This window comes from Staurois parvus, unplaced genomic scaffold (genome assembly GCF_062004578.1).
Source record: "Staurois parvus isolate SC_StPar_1 unplaced genomic scaffold, SC_StPar_1.0 ptg000132l, whole genome shotgun sequence".
Classification (NCBI taxonomy): Eukaryota; Metazoa; Chordata; class Amphibia; order Anura; family Ranidae; genus Staurois; species Staurois parvus.
The window spans coordinates 4,056,581-4,066,987 of record NW_028317928.1 but is presented as its reverse complement, the minus strand read 5'-3'; positions in this window follow the sequence as shown (position 1 = coordinate 4,066,987).

Here is a 10,407-nt window from a genome sequence, read left to right as displayed (position 1 = left end):
GATCGCCGCTGATCTCTGTTTCATAAAAGGACACCAAAGTGAGAAACCATAACAGACAACTTCAAATACTAAACAGGACTACAGGCGACCTGTTTCCCAATCCAGCTCGTTCATCTCTTATGCAGCCTGCTTTTACATTTCCCTACTCCTCCATCTCACAGTTGGATCCTCTCTCCTTCACCTCTCTTCTCCACCCCACTACAAACAGAATTAGGCCCCGACTGCTACAGCCCTGGCAAACAGACAATACCAGATGCCTCAAAACACGTAGCCGTGCTCTTGAGCGTTTATGGCGTAAGACTAAGACGCAGCAAGACTTCAACTAATATAAATCTGCCCTTCAAAAATACAATTCTTGTCTCCACACTGCCAAACAGACCTATTTTATCACTCCAATTAACACCCTCTCATGCAATCCCCATCAACCCTTTTCTACCTTTACCTCTGTACTTCGTCCTTCTTTACCTCCACCCACTAACTCACTGCCCAGGAGATCGCTAATCACTTAAAAAATAAGATTGATACAATTCGTGACAAGATCTCCACTGTACAAATATCTCCCTCTCCCTACACTCCTTGTCCACCAGACATCTCCCTCACCCTACACTCCTTGTCCACCAAACATCTCCCTCACCCTACACTCCTTGTCCACCAAACATTTCTGTCACCCTACATTCCTTGTCCACCACACATCTCCCTCACCCTACACTCCTTGTCCACCAGACATCTCCCTCACCCTACACTCCTTGTCCACCAGACATCTCCCTCACCCTACACTCCTTGTCCACCACATATCTCCCTCACCCTACACTCCTTGTCCACCTGCACAATCTATGCTTGCCTTGTATAACCCAGCTAATATAGAGGAGGTTGGTAAACTGTTTTCCAAAGCCCACCTAACCACCTGCCCCCTGGACTCTGTTCCCTCACAAATATTATGGTCACCCTCTGGCTCTATCCTTCACTCTTTAACTAATATCTTCAATCTCTCCCTTTCTACTGGCATCTTCCCCAACTCTCTAAAACATGCGCTAGTCACCCCCATAATTAAAAAGGCCTCAATGGACCCCGCCAATCTTAGCAACCCAAGACCCATCTCCTTGCTCCCTTTTGCCTCCGAACTCCTTGAACGTCTAGTCTACAACCGGCTGAGCTTCCACCTTATTGAGAACAACCTTCTCGATCCCCTTCAGTCTGGATTTCGCCCACAACACTCCACAGACACTGCTCTCCTAAAGCTCACAAATGATTTACCACTAAAACTAATGGTCACTATTCCGTACTCTTACTCTTGGACCTCTCCGCTGCCTTTGACACAGTTGACCACCCCCTCCTCCTCAAAAAACTCTACTTACTCGGCCTCCATGACTGTACTCTCCGTTGGTTCGATTCTTACCTATCTCACCGCACCTTCATTGTCACTTACAACTCTACTTCCTCCTCTCCTACTCCACTTACTGTCAGGGTCCCCCAAGGTTCTGTCCTTGGACCTCTCCTATTATCCATTTACACTTCTTCCTTGGGTCAGCTGATAGCTTCCCATGGTTTCCAATACCATTTCTATGCTGATGACACACAAATCTCTCTCTCTACTCCTCAGTTCACCCCATCAGTTTCCTCCCGTATCACCGATTTACTAACAGACATATCAGACCAGATGTCACACCACTTCCTGAAACTCCATCTATCCAAAACTGAGCTCATAATATTTCCTTCCCCCACATGCCTCTTCCCCTGATTTCTCGGTTAGGATCAACAGCACCACTATCAACCCATCCCTGCATGCCAGGGTGCTAGGGATAACCATGGCTTCTAAACTATCCTTTCAGGCCCACATCCAATCCCTGTCCAATCATGGCGCCTTAACCTCAACAAGAATACGCCCCTTTTTAACCAATGAGACCACAAAGCTCCTAATTTACTCTCAGGTTTTCTCTCGCCTCCACTACTGCAACTCCCTCCACATTGGATGACCATTACATAGGCTATCCCCCTTCCAGTCCATCATAAATACTGGCTCATTCACCTTACCAACCGTTCAGTGTCCTCCACCCCTCTCTGCCAATCCCTCCACTGGCTTCCATTCAGTGTCCTCCATCCCTCTCTGCAAATCCCTCCACTGGCCTCCATTCAGTGTCCTCCACCCCTCTCTGCTAATCCCTCCACTGGCCTCCATTCAGTGTCCTCCACCCCTCTCTGCCAATCCCTCCACTGGCTTCCATTCAGTGTCCTCCATCCCTCTCTGCCATTACCTCCACTGGCCTCCACTCAGTGCCCTCCATCTTTCTCTGCCAATCCCTCCACTGACCTCCACTCAGTGTCCTCCACCCCTCTCTGCCAATCCTTCCACTGGCTTCCATTCAGCGTCCTCCACCCCTCTCTGTCAATCCTTCCACTGGCTTCTATTCAGTGTTCTCCATCCCTCTCTGCCAATCCCTCCACTGGCCTCCATTCAGTGTCCTCCACCCCTCTCTGCCAATCCCTCCACTGGCCTCCATTCAGTGTCCTCCATCCCTCTCTGCCAATCCCTCCACTGACCTCCACTCATTGCCCTCCATCTCTCTCTGCCAATCCCTCCACTGACCTCCACTCAGTGTCCTCCACCCCTCTCTGCCAATCCCTCCACTGACCTCCACTCAGTGTCCTCCACCCCTCTCTGCCAATCCCTCCACTGGCTTCCATTCAGTGTCGTCCACCCCTCTCTGCCAATCCCTCCACTGGTTTCCATTCAGTGTCCTCCATCTCTCTCTGTCAATCCCTCCACTGGTTTCCATTCAGTGTCCTCCATCCCTCTTTGCCAATCTCTCCACTGGCCTCCACTCAGTGTCCTCCAGCCCTCTCTGCCAATCCCTCCACTAGCTTCCATTCAGTGTCCTCCACCCCTCTCTTCCAATCCCTCCACTGGCCTCCACTCGGTGTCCTCCACCCCTCTCTGCCAATCCTTCCACTGGCCTCCACTCAGTGTCCTCCACCCCTTTTTGCCAATCCCTCCACTGACCTCCACTCAGTGTCCTCCACCCCTCTCTACCAATCCCTCTGTTGGCCTCCACTCAGTGTCCTCCATCTCTCTCTACCAATCCCTCCACTGGCTTCCACTCGCACAAATGAATACAATTCAAAATACTAACAGCAACAACTTACAAAGCCATCCACAACTCTGTCCCAAGCTACACCACCAACCTGGTCTCAAAATGTCAAACATACCGCTCTCTTTGATCCTCCCAAGACCTTCTGCTCTCTAGTTCCCATGTCACCTCCTCTCATGCTCACCTCATGGGACTTCTTCCGAGCTTCTCCCATCCTATGGAACTCCCTACCCCAATCTGTCCGGCTGTCTCCTAATCTATCCATCTTTAGACGATCTCTTTAAAGAAGCCTATCCTGCTTATAACTGGTAAACTGCCTTTTAATTCCTCCATCAGCCCATCCCCCTCAGCTATTACCTTTTGTATCACTCAACCCTTCCTCCTAGATTGTAAACTCTGAGGATCAGGACCCTCTGTTTCCTCTTGCACCAAATTGTATTGTTACAGTAATGACTGCCTTCAATTTGTAAAGCGCTGCGCAAACTGTTGGCGCTATATAAATCCTGAATAATAATAATAAATGTATGTTTTTACGGGGGTTCTTCAAAAAGATTCTGCACTTTTTTATACATATGTATAAAAGTGCAGAAACATTTTGAAGACCCCTCATATTTATTTTATTATTTTAATATCATTTTATTATCATTTTATTTTTATTTATTTTGTTATTACGAGGGTTCTTCAAAAAGCTTGCACGCTTTTTTAAAACCTATATGTATAAAAGTGCAGAAACATTTTGAAGACCCCCTCATATTTATTTTATTTTTATTTATTTTCATATCATTTTATTTATTTTATTATCATTTTATTTTATGTTATTACGAGGGTTCTTCAAAAAGCTTCCATGCTTTTTTAAAACCTATATGTATAAAAGTGCAGAAACATTTTGAAGACCCCTCGTATTTATTTTATTATTTTTATTTATTTTCATATCATTTTATTTATTTTATTATCATTTTATTTTTATTTATTTTATGTTATTATTATTATTATTATACAGGATTTATATAGTGCCAACAGTTTTCTCAGCGCTTTACATTATTACGAGGGTTCTTCAAAAAGCTTCCATCCTTTTTTAAAACCTATATATATAAAAGTGCGGAAACATTTTGAACACCCCTCATATTTATTTTATTATTTTTATTTATTTTCATATCATTTTGTTTATTTTATTGTCATTTTATTTTTATTTATTTTATGTTATTATTATTATACAGGATTTATATAGCGCCAACAGTTTGCTCAGTGCTTTACATTATTACGAGGGTTCTTCAAAAAGCTTCCACGCTTTTTAAAACCTAAATGTATAAAGGTGCGGAAACATTTTGAAGACCTCTCGTATTTATTTTATTATTGTTTTTATTTTATGTTATTACGAAGGTTCTTCAAAAATTTTCCACACTTTTTTAAACATGAAGTGTATGTGAAAAATAAAATTGAAAAAGTCCTTCTCCAAAGAGCCTTTGACCTGTGTTGACACCGTATTAGTGCACAAATAACATACCGCACTCAGCAGATATTGGTGAAAAAAACTCTTTTTCTCACCAATATTTGGTGAGTGTGGTATGTTATTTGAGCACTAATACGTTGTCAATATGGGTCAAAGGCTCTTTGGAGAAGGACTTTTTCAATTTTATTTTTCACCTTATTGATTTGGAGTGGGACTTATTTATTTGATGTAATCTATTATATTTTTATTATTTAAGGTTTTTTTTTTGGTAAAATTCTTCGCATGGAGGTTTTTTCTATTTATTTTAATTGTATTTTTTTTATTTTTGCTGTTTTATATTTTATTTTTTTGGTGTTTGCACTAATGAGCAGCAGCATTTATTTAGTAATTAATTCACGTTTTTTTTGGCACTGGTGATTTTTTTGTATATAAACTGTATGTGTATATGCACTTTTTGAAGACACCCTTTTTTATTTTATTAAGGTTTTTTGGTAAAATTCTTCACTGGAGGTTTTTTATTTTAATTGTCTTTTCATTTTTATTTTTGCTGTTTTGATGTTTTATATATTTTTTTTTTTGGTGTTTACAAGTAAAAATTTTTTCTTTTTGCTGTTTTGATGTTTTATATTTTATTTTTTTGGTGTTTACACTAATGAGCAGCAGCATTTATTTAGTAATTCACGTTTTCTTGGCGCTGGTGATTTTTTGTATATAAAGTGTATGTGTATATGTACTTTTTGAAGACCCCCTTTTTTATTTTATTAAGGTTTTTTTGGTAAAATTCTTCGCTGGAGGTTTTTTATTTATTTTAATTGTATTTTCATTTTTATTTTTGCTTTTTTGATGTTTTATATTTAATTTTTTTGGTGTTTACACTAATGAGCAGCAGCATTTATTTAGTAATTAATTCATGTTTTTTTGGCGCTGGTGATTTTTTGTATATAAAGTATATGTGTATATGTACTTTTTGAAGACCCCCGTTTTTTATTTTATTATCATTTTATGAATGTTACTGTTTATCATTTTTATTTAATGTTTTATTTCTATCATTTTTTTTTTGCAATCATTATCCTTCTTATACTACCTGATTTTTAATATTAGGAATAGACATTTTAAATATGAATATTCTAATGACAAACAGTGATTCTAGTCAGTATAATAGCAGTCATAGGTTATAGTGTGTGAACTGAATATACAATAATATTCCTCATTAACGCACTGTCCCAATTGCTTATCTATCCAACCACAGATCTAGGGTACAAACCCTCCGGAGGTGAAAGGGATGAATTCTCAAAACGAATGAGTGGGGCTTTAAATTGTTCCAGAAATGATTGTGAAACACAACTGTATCTAAAAGCCAAAATCTATTTTATTACAAAATAAAATGAAAAAATAATAGCTTCACATTAAAAGCATAACCATCAGATCCAATGTCAACATACACTATGTACATACATACACTACATGACTTTCCACGCACATGACCTTTAATGGCCCCCCCAGTCTTAGTCAGTAGGGTTCAATATTGAGTTGGCCCCGCCCTTTGCAGCTATAACAGCTTCAACTCTTCTGGGAAGGCCGTCCACAAGGTTTAGGAGGGTGTCTATGGGAAGGTTGGACCATTCTTCCAGAAGCACATTTGTCAGGTCAGGAACTGATGTCAGGGGAGGAGGCCTGGCTCACAGTCTCCGCTCTAATTCATCCCAAAGGTGTTCTATGGGGTTGCGGTCAGGACTCTGTGCAGGCCAGTCAAGTTCCTCCACCCCAAACTGGCTCCTCCATGTCTTTATGGACCTTGCTTTGTGCACTGGTGTGCAGTCATGATGGAACAGAAAGGGGCCATCCCCAAACTCTTCCCTCAAAGATGTACAAAATGTCGCCCGAAGCAGTGGTGTATTTTGGTTTTGTGCTGCCCTAGGCCAGACTAAAATCACTAAAATCAGGCACACCCCCCCCCCCCCCCGCATCTAAATTTGTCCCACCCCTTCCTGTTTAAGATCCACCCCTTCATCTGTAAACCCCACCCCTTCCTATTTAGGCTCCACCTCTTCCTATTAGAGCTCCACCCACTGGCAATGATGGGGCGCTATTCCTCCCACTGACATCAACAATGGGGCACTATTCCTCCCACTGACACCAATGATGGGGCACTATTCCTCCCACTGATACCAATGATGGGGCACTATTCCTCCCACTGATACCAATGATGGGGCACTATTCCTCCCACTGACACCAACAATGGGGTACTATTACTTCCACACTGACACCAATGATGGGGCACTATTCCTCCCACTGACACCAATGATGGGGCACAATTCCTCCCACTGATACCAATGATGGGGCACTATTCCTCCCACTGACACCAATGATGGGGCACTATTCCTCCCACTGATACCAATGATGGGGCACTATTCCTCCCACTGATACCAATGATGGGGCACTATTCCTCCCACTGATACCAATGATGGAGCACTATTCCTCCCACTGACACCAATGATGGGGCACTATTCCTCCCACTGATACCAATGATGGGGCACTATTCCTCCCACTGATACCAATGATGGGGCACTATTCCTCCCACTGACACCAACAATGGGGTACTATTACTTCCACACTGACACCAATGATGGGGCACTATTCCTCCCACTGACACCGATGGGGCACTATTCCTCCCACTGATACCAATGACGGGGCAGTATTCCACCCACTGATACCAATGATGGGGCACTATTCCTCCCACTGATACCAATGATGGGGCACTATTCCTCCCACTGATTCCATTGATGGGGCACTATTCCTCCCACTGATGCCAATGATGGGGCACTATTCCATCCACTGATACCAATGATGGGGCACTATTCCTCCCACTGATACCAATGATGGGGCACTATTCCACCCACTGATACCAATGATGGGGCACTATTCCTCCCACTGATACCAATGATGGGGCACTATTCCACCCACTGATACCAGTGATGGGGCACTATTCCACCCACTGATACCAATGATGGGGCACTATTCCACCCACTGATACCAATGATGGGGCACTATTCCACCCACTGATACCAGTGATGGGGCACTATTCCACCCACTGATACCAATGATGGGGCACTATTCCTCCCACTGATACCAGTGATGGGGCACTATTCCTCCCACTAATACCAATGATGGGGCACTATTCCTCCCACTAATACCAATGATGGGGCACTATTCCACCCACTGATACCAATGATGGGGCACTATTCCTCCCACTGATACCAGTGATGGGGCACTATTCCACCCACTGATACCAATGATGGGGCACTATTCCTCCCACACTGGCACTAATGATGGGGCACTATTCCTCCCACTGACACCAATCAGAGAGAGAGAGAGGAGGGAGGGGGGTCCTGGGAGACCGAATATAGTGAATGCAGGGTCCGGGGAGACTGGATATAGTGAATGCAGAGTCCGGGGAGACCGAATATATTGAATGCGGGGTCCGGGGAGAGCGGATATAGTGAATGCAGGGTCCGGGGAGAGCGGATATAGTGAATGCAGAGTCCGGGGAGAGCGGTTATAGTGAATGCGGAGTCCGGGGAGAGCGGATATAGTGAACGCAGGGTCCGGGGAGAGCAGATAGTGAATGCGGGGTCTGGGGAGAGCAGATATAGTGAATGCGGGGTCCGGGGAGAGTAGATATAGTGAATGCGGGGTCTGGGGAAAGGGGATATAGTGAATACGGGGTCCGGGGAGAGCGGATATAGTGAATGCGGGGTCCGGGGAGAGCGGACATAGTGAATGCGGGGTCCGGGGAGAGCGGATATAGTGAATGAGGGGTCCGGGGAGAGTGGATATAGTGAATGCGGGGTCCGGGGAGACCGGATATAGTGAATGCAGGGTCCGGGGAGACCGGATATAGTGAATGCGGAGTCCGGGGAGAGCGGATATAGTGAATGCGGGGTCCGGGGAGACCGGATATAGTGAATGCAGGGTCCGGGGAGAGCGGATATAGTGAATTCAGGGTCCGGGGAGACCGGATATAGTGAATGCGGGGTCCGGGGAGACCGGATATAGTGAATGCGGGGTCCGGGGAGACCGGATATAGTGAATGCGGGGTCCGGGGAGACCGGATATAGGGAATGCAGGGTCCGGGGAGAACGGATATAGTGAATGCTGGGTCTGGGGAGAGCGGATATAGTGAATGCGGGGTCCGGGGAGAACGGATATAGTGAATGCAGGGTCCGGGGAGATCCGGATATAGTGAATGCAGGGTCTGGGGAGAGCGGATATAGTGAATGCAGGGTCCAGGGAGAGCGGATATAGGGAATGCAGGGTCCGGGGAGACCGGATATAGTGAATGCAGGGTCTGGGGAGATTGGATATAGTGAATGCAGGTTCCAGGGTTTAGTTATACTTTAAAGCTTTGCTGATTTCTATCATCCAATAAAGTGCAAGCAAAAATGCTGTTTTTTTTCTATTTCCTTTGCATCTGATTCTTTACCAATTGAAGCGTTACCGTGTTACATTTACTACGGAAAATGAATGCAACTGCACTTGCAAAGTGCACAGTCTATTTGTCTTTAGTAAATCAACCCCATTGAAACTGCATCAAGTTGCAATGCAAAGTCACACTGGAAATCGCAGAACGTTGAGGTCGCTGCAGTGTGAACGGAGCCTTAGCCTTTAAAATGCTAATTTTACATGACTACATCTTACTGTGGCCTTAGCTTCAATACTTGGAATCATTGAGCTGAACACCTAACATGTGCACAGATAAATGTATGACTTTCCTGGCCGAGGTTCTAGGTTAGTGACTCAGAAAGTACAGTAGCATCTGGCTTAAAATAACAGCCAAAGAACTGGCATTTTCAAAGAAGTCTTCAATGGCAACTCTTATTTTGTTTTTTTTTTCAAGTTCCCTTTCAATTTCTTCGCTACCGCACTATAGCCGAAAGACGGCTACAGCGCGGTTGTCCAGTCCTGGGGCAATGTCCATGGACGTCATTCCAGAACACGCCCCCCTGAGCGCCCCCAGACACAGATCACGTGATACGGTAAACGGCCAATCACAGCGGCCTTTTACCACGTGAACAGCTGTGTCCAATGACACCGGGTAAATGCAGTTGCCGGGTTATCGGCTGCACTTTCCTCACGTTGTGACAGCCTGAGGAAAGTACAGCCGATAATCGTCAATTGTCAGAGAAGTGATCGGCACTGATCATCAGGGCACTGATGTGCCCTGATAATCAGTGCCCATCAGTGCCGGCCACCTGTGCCCATTGGTGCCGGCCACTTGTACCCATCAGTGCCACCCACCTGTGTCCATAAGTGCCACTTACCTGTGCCCATTAGTGCCGCCCACCTGTACCCATCAGTTTTGCCCACCTGTACTCATCAGTGCCACCCACCTGTGCCCATCAGTGCCACCCACCTGTGCCCATCAGTTTCACCCACCTGTACCCATCAGTGCCAACCACCTGTGCCCATCAGTGCCACCCACCTGTAACCATCAGTTTTGCCCACCTGTACCCATCAGTTTTGCCCACCTGTACCCATCAGTGCCACCCACCTGTACCCATCAGTTTCACCCACCTCTACCCATCAGTGCCACCAACCTGTACCCATCAGTGCCGCCTATCAGTGCCCATCAGTGCTGCCTATCTGTGCCAGCGCAAAAAATACCCCCCACCCAGCGGCGATTAAATACCACCAAAAGAAAGCTCTATTTGTGTGAAGAAAATGATAAAAATTTCATATGAGTACAGTGTTGCATGACCGCGCAACTGTCATTCAAAGTGCCCATCAGTGCCGACCATCTGTACCCATCAGTGCCACCCACCTGTATCCATCAGTGCCACCCTCCTGTGCCCATCAGTGCCACCCACCTGT